We start from the raw sequence: 14,783 nt of genomic DNA, 5'->3' as shown, positions 1-14,783 counted from the left end.
TGATGCAGCGCTTACAAACCAAAGACAAACCAAATGTGATGTCATTATACACCACTGGGGGTCGCTGGATCCCATAGGCACAGTGCAGAAACGCCATGTCTCCAATAGCATGAACCTCCCACTCATGTATTTTTGCTTAAGTAACATACAATAAAGTAAGAATTTCTAATAAATCCAAGTAAGAAACTGTGTGCTATAAAGGTGAATATTAAGTAAACATGTAAAAGAATCTCAAAATACCAATAAGTACCATACAGCATTTCTCTTTTTCTCCCTAAGATAGACAAGACAGGACCAGTAATGTTATTCAGATACTCAGAAGGTAGACTGACTCCTTCAGCCTTGTCATTTTCTTCCCGCTGCTTTCTGTGCTTATCCTCCTATGGGCTGAGTAAGATATTTTTTTTTAACTCAAGTTAACAGGAAAGTACAAGAATTTTGAGGTTCAGATCAATCAGTTCAAAATTTTAAAGCTGTCAAAACCTTTTCACCTGACTGACCTTGAGCTGCTGCATGTTGAACTTTCTGTATATCCATCTGCAGGTTGAAGAACTGAGAGATATGATTATTTCTTTTTTTCTGTTGATGGAAATCAAGTTTTCCTTTCATAAAGTCGAGATTCCCTTTTTTTGGCCATTACAAAAAAATAGTAATACTAATAAACAAGACACAAAACATTTATTTGGCATAGTTTACTCTTCTTTGCTCTTTTTGTAGTTTGCTCTTCTTGAAATAAACAACACAAAACAATGCCAAAAAATTATAATAATACAATAAAATACAAAAATTCAGTGCACTTAACATACACAAGCAGTTTTTGAGAATGAACATTCATAAAAAAATATAATAAAAAAAGAAGTTAGATTTCTGTCCAGCCATCTGAAATGATTAAAACAGAACTATATATAGGGTGAATAAGGGGCACTCTAACAGCCAGAATGCCAGAACTGGCTGCAGCACTGCCTGTATGCACTGTGTAACTGAAACACCTGGTTTTAGACCACAATAATTTATTCTCCCGACGGACAGTTCTAGTGGAAACAGGAGAGTTATGGTGCACATTGAACTCTGCCGTGATTTGAGCAGCCGTGGGTTCAGACAGCTCACTCTTGCGTCCACAGTTAATCCTGTTGGATGTGGTTGGTCCTTCTTGGTGGTATGCTGACATTACCCTGGATACCGTGGCTCTTGATGCATCACAAAGACTTGCTGTCTTGGTCACAGATGCGCCAGCAAGACATGCACCAACAATTTGTCCTCTTTTGAACTCTGCTATGTCACCCATAATTAAGTGTGCATTGCAGTATTTTGCAAAACTGTGCTCTTACCCTGCTAACTGAACCTTCACACTCTGCTCTTACTGGTGCAATGTGCAATTAATGAAGATTGGCCACCAGGCTGCTCCAATTTAGCCATGAAACCTCCCACACTAAAAAGACAGGTGTTTCAGTTTCATTGTCCAACCTCTGTATATCGGCCAATGTGATTATCTAAAAAATGACAAAAATTGGACTGATTAATCGGCTGGCTGATATATGGGTCGAACACTAATATCAACTAAAGATTAAATCTTATTAACTTATTTTTTTCATGTGTATCTGTTCTAATATTGTTGACTTATGTTCATCTTTAAATGACAAACCCAAGTGTTTTTTTTTAGTCTACAGCAAAACTAAAGAGATCAGTCTCACTGTTCCAATACCTTTGAAGGGGACTGTATTCTTGCACAGTGATAAAAATAAATAAATAAATAAATAAATATAAAACATATAATAAAACATGTGATATTGACATTAACACCCAAACACTTAAACTGGTGTGATTCACATGTAATTCAGTTTTTTTTTTTTTTTGCAGATCTCTTCCATTACTTCTAAACCATTTTGTAGGTCCAAAACCTTGGACAAATACACATTCGGCTTCTTTATACTGTATACAGGGATTGTGATAAATAGATTAGCACTTAGCTTAGCACCTGGCATCTCCAGAAAGATGGGACTATAATAACCATTTTGGGACATTTCAGATCTGGTGTCAAGCGAGTTGGCCATCGACATGTTATGATATTCTCTTTGGCAGCTGTTCCAGACTTTTCCTGCTTGTTTGAAAGGAATGCTCCAGTGCCTCCATATCCACCTAAAGCTGACTTTATATACGGCCTGTTTATTTCTCTGCCTCCCCGAGACTCTGCAATTTTCTGTTTGAAGTTCGGCGGAGGTATTTGACGGGCTTTATATGGTAAGCTTGCCCAGAGCCGCCTGGCTTTTGCTCTCTCTCCTGCCGTGGCCTGGTGTCAATCCCCTTTTTGCTCCTGCCTCTAAACACACTCGGGTTTGGCAGGAAGTGAGGAGAGCGTGTTTTATATTTAGCTGTGTGATACTGAACTGTTATACATGCTTCATAAATATGGAGTTAATTGAAACTGTAGTCACTAATAATGTGTTATTGACTATAGTTTGTATCACTAATAAAGTAACATGCTAAAACAAGCCAGATTTCCCATTTAACCTTTTGAACCCTAGGCTGTTTTGGTGTGTTTTTTCTCTGTGTTTTTGTCAGTTCCTCTTTCAGGCCTTATAACACAGTAATTATATCAGACAGCCACATGCCCTGATCTCTTTTACTCCAGAAGACATACGGCTGCTCAAAAATGTAATCATTTAAAATGTAAAAGGAAGCAGAATTGTTATATTTTATAACTGGTCATTTTTGCTCAAAAATTAACCAAGCGCCTGTTTTTTTTTTTTTTTTTTTTACTTATTCTTGAATATATAGGTTTTAAATATATTCACACCTAAGATATCTTTTCAAAATGGTTAGACTGTGTATATGAGTGTATATGAGTTGAAAGCATAAGAATATTGATGATAGTTCATTACATGGTTTATTACTTTGATAAAATACATGGAGAGCATCAAGCGGATTTATTTTTCTTATTTTCTTATTTTTCTTCAGGTATTTTCACTCTTTTTCTGTGGACACTTTTGAGTCATTTACTGATATAATTTGGTTTGAAACATCATATAAATATATTGGGGAAAGAGATCTCACTTTTATAGGTGTTTTTCTCAATATGTTTCTGGTAGATGCTTTACCGCACTGCAATGTGATCCCTATTTTTAGAAAGACTCAGCTCTTTTCAATCATGTATGGATGATGATGTGTAAAGGGATTCCTGAGTAATTAAGCTGAGAACACAAGGTGCGATTTTGTACGGAAAATAGTTAAACCCATTTCTTTTCATGTTACCATTTTCAGTCCTATCACAGCATTTATTAATGTTTTATTTATTTACTTTTTATATATAACAAAATAGTTGGGCTCTTACCTTAAAAAAAGAAAGTTTTTGAGGCTGGTACAACAGAGGTCACACTTGGTCTTCCTTTTTTGGGGGCAGACCTGATGAGAGCCAGTTTCATCATAACTTTTTAACTGCACTTGAGGATACTTTCAAATTTCCTAATTATTATTATTATTTTTTTTTTTTTTGCGATTAACTGACCTTCATTTCTTATAGTATTTTTTTTCTTTACTTAGTTGAGTGGTTCTCGCCATAATATGGATTATAGAACATTATTCAAATATTACTCAAAGCATTCTTTGGATGGTACAGCTTTAACGTATTTGTGGGCTGCATGGAAACCGAGTTCACATTGATTCCCAATACAATACCAGACCTACTTTAAATGCAGTGTCACCTGAGGTATGACACCTGGACTATGGACAGTTGGCCTTGTTCATTGAGCACAACAATTCCTCCTTTCTAAATCTGATATTATTATGTATTGTAGATGATTGGGTGTCTAAAGTCTTTGCAATTTTATATTGAGGGAGATTATTCTGAAATTGTTCTATGGTTTCTTTTGTGTAATGGTGACTTTCTTCTGAGAGTCTCTGCCTTTTTAAAATGCTCTTTTATTATCCAGTTATGTGCATTAGCAGCTTATTACTTCCATTGCGGCTGTTTTTATTAGTACCACTTGCTTTTTCAGCCTTTTGATGCCCTGTTCCAACTTTATTGAGACGAATCTGATATCTCTGTTTATGTAAACACCTATCAGATTTTGTTTTTACACTTAATGCACTGATTGGAATTTTAAATTATCAGTGCATTCTATTTTTATTCATAATTATTTACATTTTATTCAGGTTCCCAACTTTTTGAGAACTGGTATTGTAGATGCTCATAGAGAATGAAATCCTGGTCTCTACAATAACAATCATGTAATAACAACTGCTGAAGTACGAATTGGTACAGAACTATTACAGTTTGAACAAGTTATGTAATTACACATATGTCAACATTGATTTTTTTTTACTTGTGTGCAATAGAGTGAGTGTACTCACATGCGTGTTATGGTGTGTAAGAAATAAGTTCTGTATAAATGTATTTATGTCTCTAGCAGCTCTTGTCTGGTGTGCAACCAGGGCTGTAATTTTTCTTTTTTTGCTACGTTAAAATAATTGTTTACATGGACAAAATACAGTAGTCTAACTGGCACTGATACTCATATGATACTCATAACTTTTAGAACTGCAATCAATTTGCAACAATATAAACTTCACCAGTAAATACATGCATTATTATAGGTATTATTAATGTAGGTAGTCTAACTGGCACTGATACTCATATGATACTCATAACTTTTAGAACTGCAATCAATTTGCAACAATATAAACTTCACCAGTAAATACATGCATTATTATAGGTATTATTAATGTGTAACTACACAGTTATTATCGACACGTATTATTATAGTATTGGACAGAAATCCCATATCTTTAAATGTACATTTAAAGATAAATGTTGATCTGTCTGGAGGTAAAATCGTATCCTACTTTAAATAAACAGCATTTAAGCAGAAACTCTTTTGTAAAATGAAGAAAATGACTTTTATTTGCATTACTTTGTATTGCTTTGGTTTGCAGAAGCGCACTGAAGACTGTTCACTGAAAATATTTAACAAGTCCCTTTGGTATAAGGGTTGCAGATGAGCAACTTGTGTTGCCTCTGAACAAACAGGAATAATGATACGTCTGAAGTTTCTGCAGAGATGTTTGTAACTTTTAATGTGAAGTAATTCGGCTTCAGATGTTGAAGCTATTACTTGGAGCATGCTTGGATCTTGCTGGCTGAATATAGATACAGTGCTGGGTATGGGCTCTAGTCTCGGCTCTTTTATGATGGCTGCTGAGTTTAAAGGGAGCTTAAAATATGAAGTCTAGACACTGTTAGCGGTGGACATTTGATTCATGCAGTTAGGCTTTCATGAGAGCAAAATACGAGTCCTGTTTTCCTGTTTTAAACACAAGCTTTCTGGTTGTGTCTGATGCAACACACAAACACTCACTCGCACATTAATTGGATCTAATGGAAGTTTGATTAAATGTTGTTTATGTGTTGATATGTGTGTATTACAGCACCATTAGTGCCAATTAAGAAGAAGATGACTCAGATGACCAACACAAAAACACTGGAGCTGTTCTGCTTCACGGTGGTCAGTAGGGGTAGATGGTAAGTTATTAATTCAATTCAATTCAATTCAATTTTATTTATATAGCGCTTTTTACAACAAAGGTTGTCACAAAGCCGCTTTACAGGAAAAACAGGTCCATGCCTCTTATGAGCAGCACCACAGAGATGCCAATTTTATGGTGACACAGTGGCAAGAAAAAACTCCCTTTAAGAGGAAGAAACCTTGGAAGGAACCAAGACTCAGTCCGAGGAACCCATCCTACTCGGGTTGACCCGCTCAGTACAAACAAACAACAAACAACAAACAAATAACAGAACAAAACAGTACAGAGAATTAATGTGAACTATGGCTGATATAACAGGTACTAATTTATGAATATAAGAATGTGATGGGCACAAACTATAGAGCTATGGCTAATACAGAAACAGATACTGAGTGTGTTAATGGTAATCAGTGCAGGGTTGCAGAGCCGGAGAACAACACAGCGGGCAGTGGAGAGCCAGGCTGGGAACATCAGGAACAGGGCATCTCCATACATGTAAAAGAGATAGATAGAGAAAACAGAAAGGAAAGGAAGAGAAAAAAAAGCAGAAGTTAGAAGGGTTGTGAAATAATTCTGATGAGTAGAAGGACAGGGCTGATTCCTGAAAGCTGGAACCACAGACGGACACATCCAGGAAGACCGGCCGGCCGGGCATCTCAGCACATGTGAGAAAGACAGAGAGAGAGAACAGAGAGGGGAGGGAAGAAAAAGGGGTTAGAATGGTTTTATAAAACTCTGCTGGAGTGGCACTGGTGGGCACTGGTAGCAGCAGCTCAGGACATGGGGAGAGAAAGAGAAAGCAGATGATTAGGACAGGGTTTATATTTGCTGGATAAGCTGTAAGAGGAAGAAAATTGTAATGAGACATTACTCAAAAGCTTGAGCAAATAGAAATGTTTTGAGTCTAGATTTAAAGATTGAGAGTGTGTCTGAGTCCCGTATATTAATAGGGAGGCTATTCCAAAGTTGGGGAGCTTTATAAAAGAACGCTCTTCCTCCTGCATAGTTTTTTCTAATACGCGGGACTAATAACAGGCCAGCGTCTTGGGAGCGGAGTGAACGCGGCGGATTGTAAGGAGTAAGGAGTTCCTGTAGATAATGCGGGGCCAGACCATTGAGGGATTTATACGTCAGGAGAAGTATTTTATAATCTATACGAAATCTAACAGGTAGCCAGTGTAGGGATGAAAGAATAGGTGTAATATGATCGAACTTTCTAGCTCTGGTAAGCACTCTTGCGGCTGCATTCTGAACTAGCTGGAGTTTATGGAGTAATTTATGTGGACTTCCAGCCAGCAACGCGTTGCAGTAGTCCAGCCTGGAGGTTATGAATGCATGTACCAGCTTCTCAGCATCTTCCAGAGAGAGTATACTGCGGATTTTAGTTATATTTCTTAAGTGGAAGAATGCAATTTTGACTATGCTACATATGTGAGCATCAAACGAAAGAATTGGGTCAAAGATGACCCCAAGGTTTCTCACAGTTTTACCAGGTATAATTAAGTGACCGTCTATGTCTACAGTATTAACATTTATGTTTTTATCAATATTAGGACCTAATAGAAGGACCTCAGTTTTATCAGAATTAAGTAAGAGAAAGTTGTGTGTCATCCCATTTTTAATGTCTTTAATACAGTCTGTTATTTGATTTGTACAGAGCTCCTCGTTGGGTTTAGCAGATATGTAAAGTTGCGTGTCATCAGCATAGCAGTGAAAGTTAATACCATGCCTACGGATAATTTTACCCAGTGGTAGCATATAAAGAGTAAAGAGTAATGGACCCAGTATTGATCCTTGAGGGACACCATATTTTACTCTAGACTGATAAGAGCATTCGTTATTTAAGTAAACACACTGGAATCGATCTCTCAGATAAGATCTGAACCAGGTGAGGGCTGATCCTTTAATTCCTATAAGATTTTCTAACCTATCAAGTAGAATAGCGTGATCTATGGTGTCAAAGGCAGCACTTAGATCTAGCAGTACAAGGATGGCATTACTGCCCCTATCAAGAGCTGAAAGTAAATCATTAGTTACTCTAAGTAGAGCTGTTTCAGTACTATGGTTTTGTCTAAATCCAGATTGAAAAAACTCATGCATACTATTACTTTGTAGATACAAGCGCAGCTGGTTAAACACAATTTTTTCTAGGATTTTGGCTATAAAGGAAAGATTAGAAATTGGTCTATAATTAGCAAGCTCGCGGGGGTCCAGATTTTGCTTTTTGATAATGGGCTTAATGACCGCCAATTTAAGAGAATTGGGTACGTAGCCCATGCTAAGGGATGAATTTACTATTTCTAGTAATGATTTTCCCACCTTTGGCAGTGCCTGTTTCAATAATTGTGTGGGTACTGGATCTAACATACACAATGTTGATTTTGATGAGTTAATTACACTAAGTAAATCTTTTTCTGTAACCGGGCTAAAATACTCTAGGTGTGTCTCAGAGCTGGAGCAGCATTCATCGATATCTATAAGTAAATTTTGGGGGTGATACTGAATTTTTTGTCTAATGCTATTAATTTTATCATCAAAGAACTTCATGAAATCATTACTATTAATGTCGACAGGGATAACGGAGCTAGTTTGTTTTTGACTGCTGGTGAGTTTAGCCACAGTAGTGAAAAGGAATCTAGGATTGTCTCTATTTTTCTCAATAAGCGATGAAATATACTGGGATTTTGTTTTAATTAGGGCTTTTTTGTAGTCTGTGAGACTATGCTGCCATGCTAGCCGGAAAAATTCTAGTTTTGTGTGTCGCCATTTACGTTCAAAGTTACGAGCGGTTTGTTTTAATGTACGTGTGTGGTCATTATACCACGGTGCTAGCTTTTTATCCCTGATTTGTTTTATTTTTGTCGGCGCTACGCGGTCAAGGTTAGAGCGGAGCACAGTTTGTAGATTTTCTGTTTTGTGCTCGAGATCATGCTCATAGGACGGAAGGGAGATGGTTAAGTCGGGGAGTTTATTTACAAATTCATTAGCAATTGCGGTTGTTATTATATGCCTAAATATCATCCTAAGCTTTATCAACTCTAAGAGGTATTTTTTTATTTTTTTTTTTATTTTATTTTGGTTAACAGATTAGAGGCTGGCGTTTTTTATCTTCTTTTTATTTATTTATTTTTTTATCGTAACTACCCTTTTAAAAACCTTTCTGAAGTGCTTGATCTCAAAATTATACTTAATATATTATTATTTTTAAGCATTTGAATTTTGAGGTTCACACAAAAAATGTGTTATAATAAAACTGCATAGCAACAAGAAGCTGATTAAATATTATAGATGAAAAAGTGAAAAAGACACAGATGACTTGTTTTTAAGATGTTTACTGTACTTTTCCATAACATTTAACTTGTTTACAGTCCATTTATAGTACTTTTTTGATGATATGTCATATATAAGCTGGAAATACACCAAAAAAAGGATTTGTTTTTAAAATTACAGGATGATTTCAATATGCTTTTTGCTTCTACATTTCCTACTTTATGCAGACACTGTTAATCTACAATTTAACTTTATGCAATAAATAATGAATCATTATTTAATATTTAATAGTTAATATATAATCATTTTTCATCGCTTCTCTCCAGTGTTCACGCTTTCAAACATAAACAGGACAACCTCTGCTGACATTCAAACTGCAGCTAAACACATATTAGAAAAAAGAAATGCTGGGATGCTATTGATGGTAAGGCTAAAAGCTAACCTCAGGCAGTGTTTTCTTAACAATGTCTTTAGCTTGCTGAGAGGACACAATAAAAAGCAACACAAATCAGTTTCACTGATGCTTCAAATTATTTTGAGTGTTCTTTTGTAATTGTTTAATAAACGCTTAACAGTATCAGTAACATTCTCAACGTATCAGTGAAGTAGCAGTATTGAAGCATATAGATATGACAGACTGTTGATGTATTTTAACCTCAATCCAAACCCAAGTTCTAACCTAGTTCTGACCTAATTCTTGTCTCTTAAGCTTATTTTAATCCAGTTAGGATCCATTTACAGACTAGTGTCAGTATTGGGTCTGTAACAGCTGGTTGGAGAAGTTTACATGGCCTTTACATGATCAATAAGTAATGCAGATATTAGGAAGGACACTCTTAAAAAAGTGAAAAACAGCCTAATTCAGCAGACGTCTTCAGTAAAAGTCCTACTGTTGATGATCTACTGAATGTTCAGATGCTGCTACATCAATGGTATATCATTGATAAGTTGTGTGATGATGATAAAGTGTGACTATGATAGTTTTGATGAGTCAAAAAATAACAGGATTGTAAATAGATAGATAGATGGATACTTTATTGATCCCCGAGGGGAAATTCTAGACATCCAGCAGCAGGTATAATACACAAAGTTACAAATTGAATATACAAAAGTTACAAAATAAAAAATATAAAATATAAAGATAAAAAATACATATAAATACAATCAAATAAAAAATAGAATGTACAATGTAAAAATGCAGTTGAACAATAGACAGTGAACACCAGTTGATGTGCATAAAGTGAGGATAACTGATGTCAGTCATACAGAAAGTGCAAATAAACAGTTATATATTGATTTAAATTCAGCAGTGCAAAAGATACGTAAACAGTAGATGAATGAACTAGTGAATGAACTACTAGTGCAGAACTATAAAAATAGTGTTAAAGGTATCAGCAAGTCTGAGAGTGTGTCCATAGCTGAGAGTGTGTCCATGGTGTGGCCAGAGTTACCAGAGTGAAAAAGTGTCACAGAGTCTTTAGTTTGCTGTGCTGAGAGGAGTTGAACAGTCTTATGGCCTGAGGGACAAAAGACTTTCGGAGTCTGTCTGTGGAGCAGGACTGGGACAGCAGTCTGCCGCTGAATGAGCTCCTCTGCTTTAAAAAAATAAAAAATAAAAAACATCTATGCATTTTTCTCCCCAACCAGAGGCACAAACCTATTATTATACATCTATAAACAAATTAAATTACTCTTTTATCTTACATTTTATGTCACTTTTAAAAAGCAACACCTCTTTTGTGCTGTATCAACCGCACTTATTCGGCAGTAGTTTTGTACTACAGGAAAGTAGGCAGTCCAGGCGAAGGCAGAGTCAAGGACAGAGTCTATGACTGGTCACAAGTGCCATTTTGCTCCTTGGCTTTGCTGCCTCTTTATCACTTTATCTGGTCCACCTGGCTGTGTGAAGAGAGAAGAAGAAACGGATGACATGGTGCTCTTGCGAGGTCGGGGGAAGTCAGCAATTCCCTTCCTGAGCAGGTGCGTTATTTTGCAGTTTCTAATTATAACCTTTAATCAGGGGCTGCCTTTGATTGGGTTTAACTGTGATAACTAGATGAGAAGAGGGAAAAAAAAGGGCAAGCAATCAGAACATTCTCAATTGGAGGGGAAAAATGCCTTTTTTCGTTATCTCTGCTGGGGGAGAAAACGACTGAAATGTTTTATTTTTTTTCTTCCCTCCCGTCTAAAGTGAATTTGAATCGCGCTACGTGAGCGTCCTCACAAGGTGAAGAGGGGAGCTGAGCGATGACGACGAGGCCAGTTCACTTTGAGCCCGTCACAGATTGCCTTTGTTCTGCTTTACAAAAGTGGGTGAGGATATTTGGCAGGCTGGTTCGTTTTGATGGACGCCCAGATGGCATCCCGCAGGGAAGGGAGCCTGTTGCTTCTCTTTGCTTCGACGCGCCTCACTTTCTTTGGTGCCAATCACCTTCCTCATTACCTTGCCGAATGATCAAGGATAGGGTTTTAAGCACAGCATTATCATAACTTTGACATTAGAGGTAAATTCATCAAAAGTCGACGCTTTAAACAAAGACAAGGTGTGCGTTATGTCTTCTGCATTAAGTCGCTTCCGGATCTATTAGCATTACCCTTGGAGAACTCCATCAAGCGGTCTTTGACATCACAACTTTCAAATGATGCTGACTCATGGAGGACTCTGTCTCTGATAAAGTCTTTCCTCCTGTCTTCTGTTCAAAGAGAGTCCCACACAAGCTGAGACAGTACAGTACGGACAGTGCTCCCCAAGTTACTCCACTGATGGTGAATCTTATTACTGAGCTAATAATCTCTATTCCAGACGCCTTGAGTTGATCAAGAAGGTAGAGTTACAAAGTTAGATGTGTTGAATGTGTCATTGGAAATGGATAGAGGGTTATCTGATTGCAGCAGCTTGGCTTCCATCACTTACAATCAGATTCTGCTTCATAGAAGTCTTAGTTGTATATGACTAACTGGAGAGTCTGTTCATTAAACATGATGAATTGTGTTGGTTACAGCAGAAAGACATATTCCAGCATGAGTATGATATTTTTCTTTGAGAAGATTGATTTGATTTGCTTAATAAAAGACATCCAATGTTGATTAGAGATTTCCAACAGGACATAAATGGATTTTTTAAGTTCACAACTTTGGGAATTCATTGTAGCTCCGTTCACATCATTTTCCTGAAGAACGTAAGCAGATTCCATAGGACTGGTGGTAATGAAAGGATGTACTAATATGTAATAAAAGATAATATGAAGGTAATGTGGAAACTCAAAGGGTAGCTGCCAGGGTGGTTGCCTTTTGTCATTGTTGGGGTTATTTGGGGTTTATGTGCTCATTTATTTGTACTGTATTTGTTTAGTTTACTTACAGTGATTACATTAGTTTAGCATTGTTCATCTTCATGGTGTTGGGGTAGAAGGTGAAGAAGGGCTCTTCCATTGGAGCTATAGAAGTTATAGAAGAGGACTAACCTTCACACACCAATACCAAAGCCCTCCAAAACTCCATCCCCAAACTTTCAAACTTGAGTTCATCTCCCCATTCCAGCTCCCCAGGTATAGTCCATGCTGGTAAAAATATATAATATGGCATTCTAAAATCACTATTGTATTTAGGATTACACTACCCAGAGCACACAGCACTCAGAGACTCTGTCGATCATGTGACACCTTACTTTCAGGAAGTCATTCTCCAGAGTACTAACACCTGTTGGGCCGGGTATGAAAGCTTTGCTGAGAACTTTGCTGAGTATTGTTTGGTTAGTCTTACTTAACAACACATTTTCTTGATTTCTAGTTTGTTTTCCGTGTATTACCATTTTTTTTCAGTGTACTCCAACTCTCTGCCTGTGCTCTGATCTTTGGACTGTTTATTCAACTCTGATTTTGCCTGCCCTGTGTTACTGCCCCGCCTGTGCTCTACCCCTCGACTGTGTACCCGGCCCCAGTTTATCGGTATTGACCCTGCTTTGTTTGACTACAGTATGACACTACCATGGTCAGTTTTTTCAGTATATTTCATATTGATCTTTTTTTAAATTATAATCAATCCCTAAACAGTAAATAAAACAGGATTAAAACATGTTCTAAATCACATTAAATTAGTAAAAAAAAGCTCTAGTACTACTGTTTTTTTTTTATTCCACTGGATGAAGCCAAGTTTCTGTTTCAATGGTTTATAAACTTGTTTATAAACTTGTTTATAAACTTGTTTATCTTGGCTGGTTTATAAAAAATAAAGGAAATACATGATGTCTGTTGTGATGGATGCAGGGTCTGAAACTTTACAGCTACATTTCATGTGAATACAATCATGCATTTACAGATCAGCGTCATTTCCCACATTACAGCAAATACTGCACATTTACACTTTCTTATCTCTGCAGATTTAAAGCCCCAAATCTGCTTGTAAAAAAACGATTATTCTCGGGCCCATGTGAGCGCTCGTGTTTGCGATTCCTTTCTCTCTCATTGTGCCGCATTTGAGAAATTTCGAGAACAAAGCGGTTGTTAGCAGTCTGCCAAAACTCTACAGAAGTACATTCGAAAGTCTGAGGCACTCGTTGTCAATTTAATTTGCATCTTTTAAAGCTCATCTTTTCCAGCTGCTTCATCTGAGAAGCATGTGGAACTCCAATCAGGAGTCACTTGTTCTCTCAATGAAATATTTGCAAATGGGATTGCGCTGCCAAAGCACATTGTCAGAAAGCAGGCGGATGCCAAGTGCTGCAGTTATTGCTCCACAAACTCGGAGGACAAACATCTGATGTGGTGTCAACGTTTTTTTTTTCACTGGCTTTTCAAATTATCATCAACAGGAAGCTGCGCCGGCAACGAAAGTCTCTGTTGGAATTCGTGGCTTAGGATGAAAGTGCACACAAACTGCTGTTTACTCCTCCCCAAAACCTCACGCTCTGTGTAGTTTTCTCAGGGTGGGGTTTCTCATATTCTGTTTTTTTTTTGTTTTGTTTTGTTTTTTGGGAAAAGGTCATTCAGAGTGTTGGCACCAAGCAGTATTGTACTAAAATGCCTGTTTCCATTTTTTATGGAAGGAACAATGCTTCACAATGTGTTTTTTCACACTAGTTTAACCCTTGTGTTTAATTTTTCATCAAATGATACAAAAAAAATGTTCTAACTCAAACCCATTGGCATTGGCTCATTTTTTGTGAAAAACATATATCAAAACACATTTTCGATAAACACACACTGTGCACCCCCCCCCCCAACCCCCAACCCCCCCCCCCCCCACACACACACATTTATATTACATACAGTATGTTTGGCCAAGGGCTAATAAACATTGCTTCATTTGTAAATTTGAAACTGAACAAATTTTCTACTCATATCTTGAGTTTAATTCATTTTCTTTTACATTTTATAAAAAAAACTAATAAAAAAGAGTAGCACTTTTTGAAAGAAATGTAACATAAGAAAGGTAAAGGGCAAATATTAACCATGTAAGCTGTTTATATTGCTTGCAATTTAAGGGGAAGCAAGCATGTGTAAAGCATTTTAATGTAAAATTGCTTAATTTTGCTGAATTAAATACAAGTAACAAAGTAAACGAGTTACAAAAATATGAACACCACACAAGGGTTAAGCGTAAAAATGCTTACTCACCTGACCAACGCATGTAATTTGCAGGTTAAGAAAATGCCTGAAAAAGCATGACTTGGTCTAGCTCTCTCAGGGGTGCGTTTGATGCATTCCTCCTAGTGTGATTGATGTTGGTTAGCACAGGCATCTGTTAGCTGTTGTATCACATCTGGGGAGCCTGACTTTCCTCTGTGTTTGTCAAGCTACTCCAAAATGTGCTCCAATCTCCGCTTTAACTTGAAAAGAGCCTTAGCCAACTACTGGGGTTTTACGGCACAACTCAGTAAATCAGTTCTGATCTCCTTCTTCTGTTATTTATTGAAGGATTTCTCTTAATTAAGTTTACAATTAGGTTGAAACCCTAAATAACACAAAAACCCAAAAGTCTATATACATTTAGTA

The sequence above is a fragment of the Astyanax mexicanus genome, chromosome 8 (assembly GCF_023375975.1).
Source record: "Astyanax mexicanus isolate ESR-SI-001 chromosome 8, AstMex3_surface, whole genome shotgun sequence".
NCBI lineage: Eukaryota > Metazoa > Chordata > Actinopteri > Characiformes > Acestrorhamphidae > Astyanax > Astyanax mexicanus.
Note: the sequence above shows the minus strand (reverse complement) of the source record.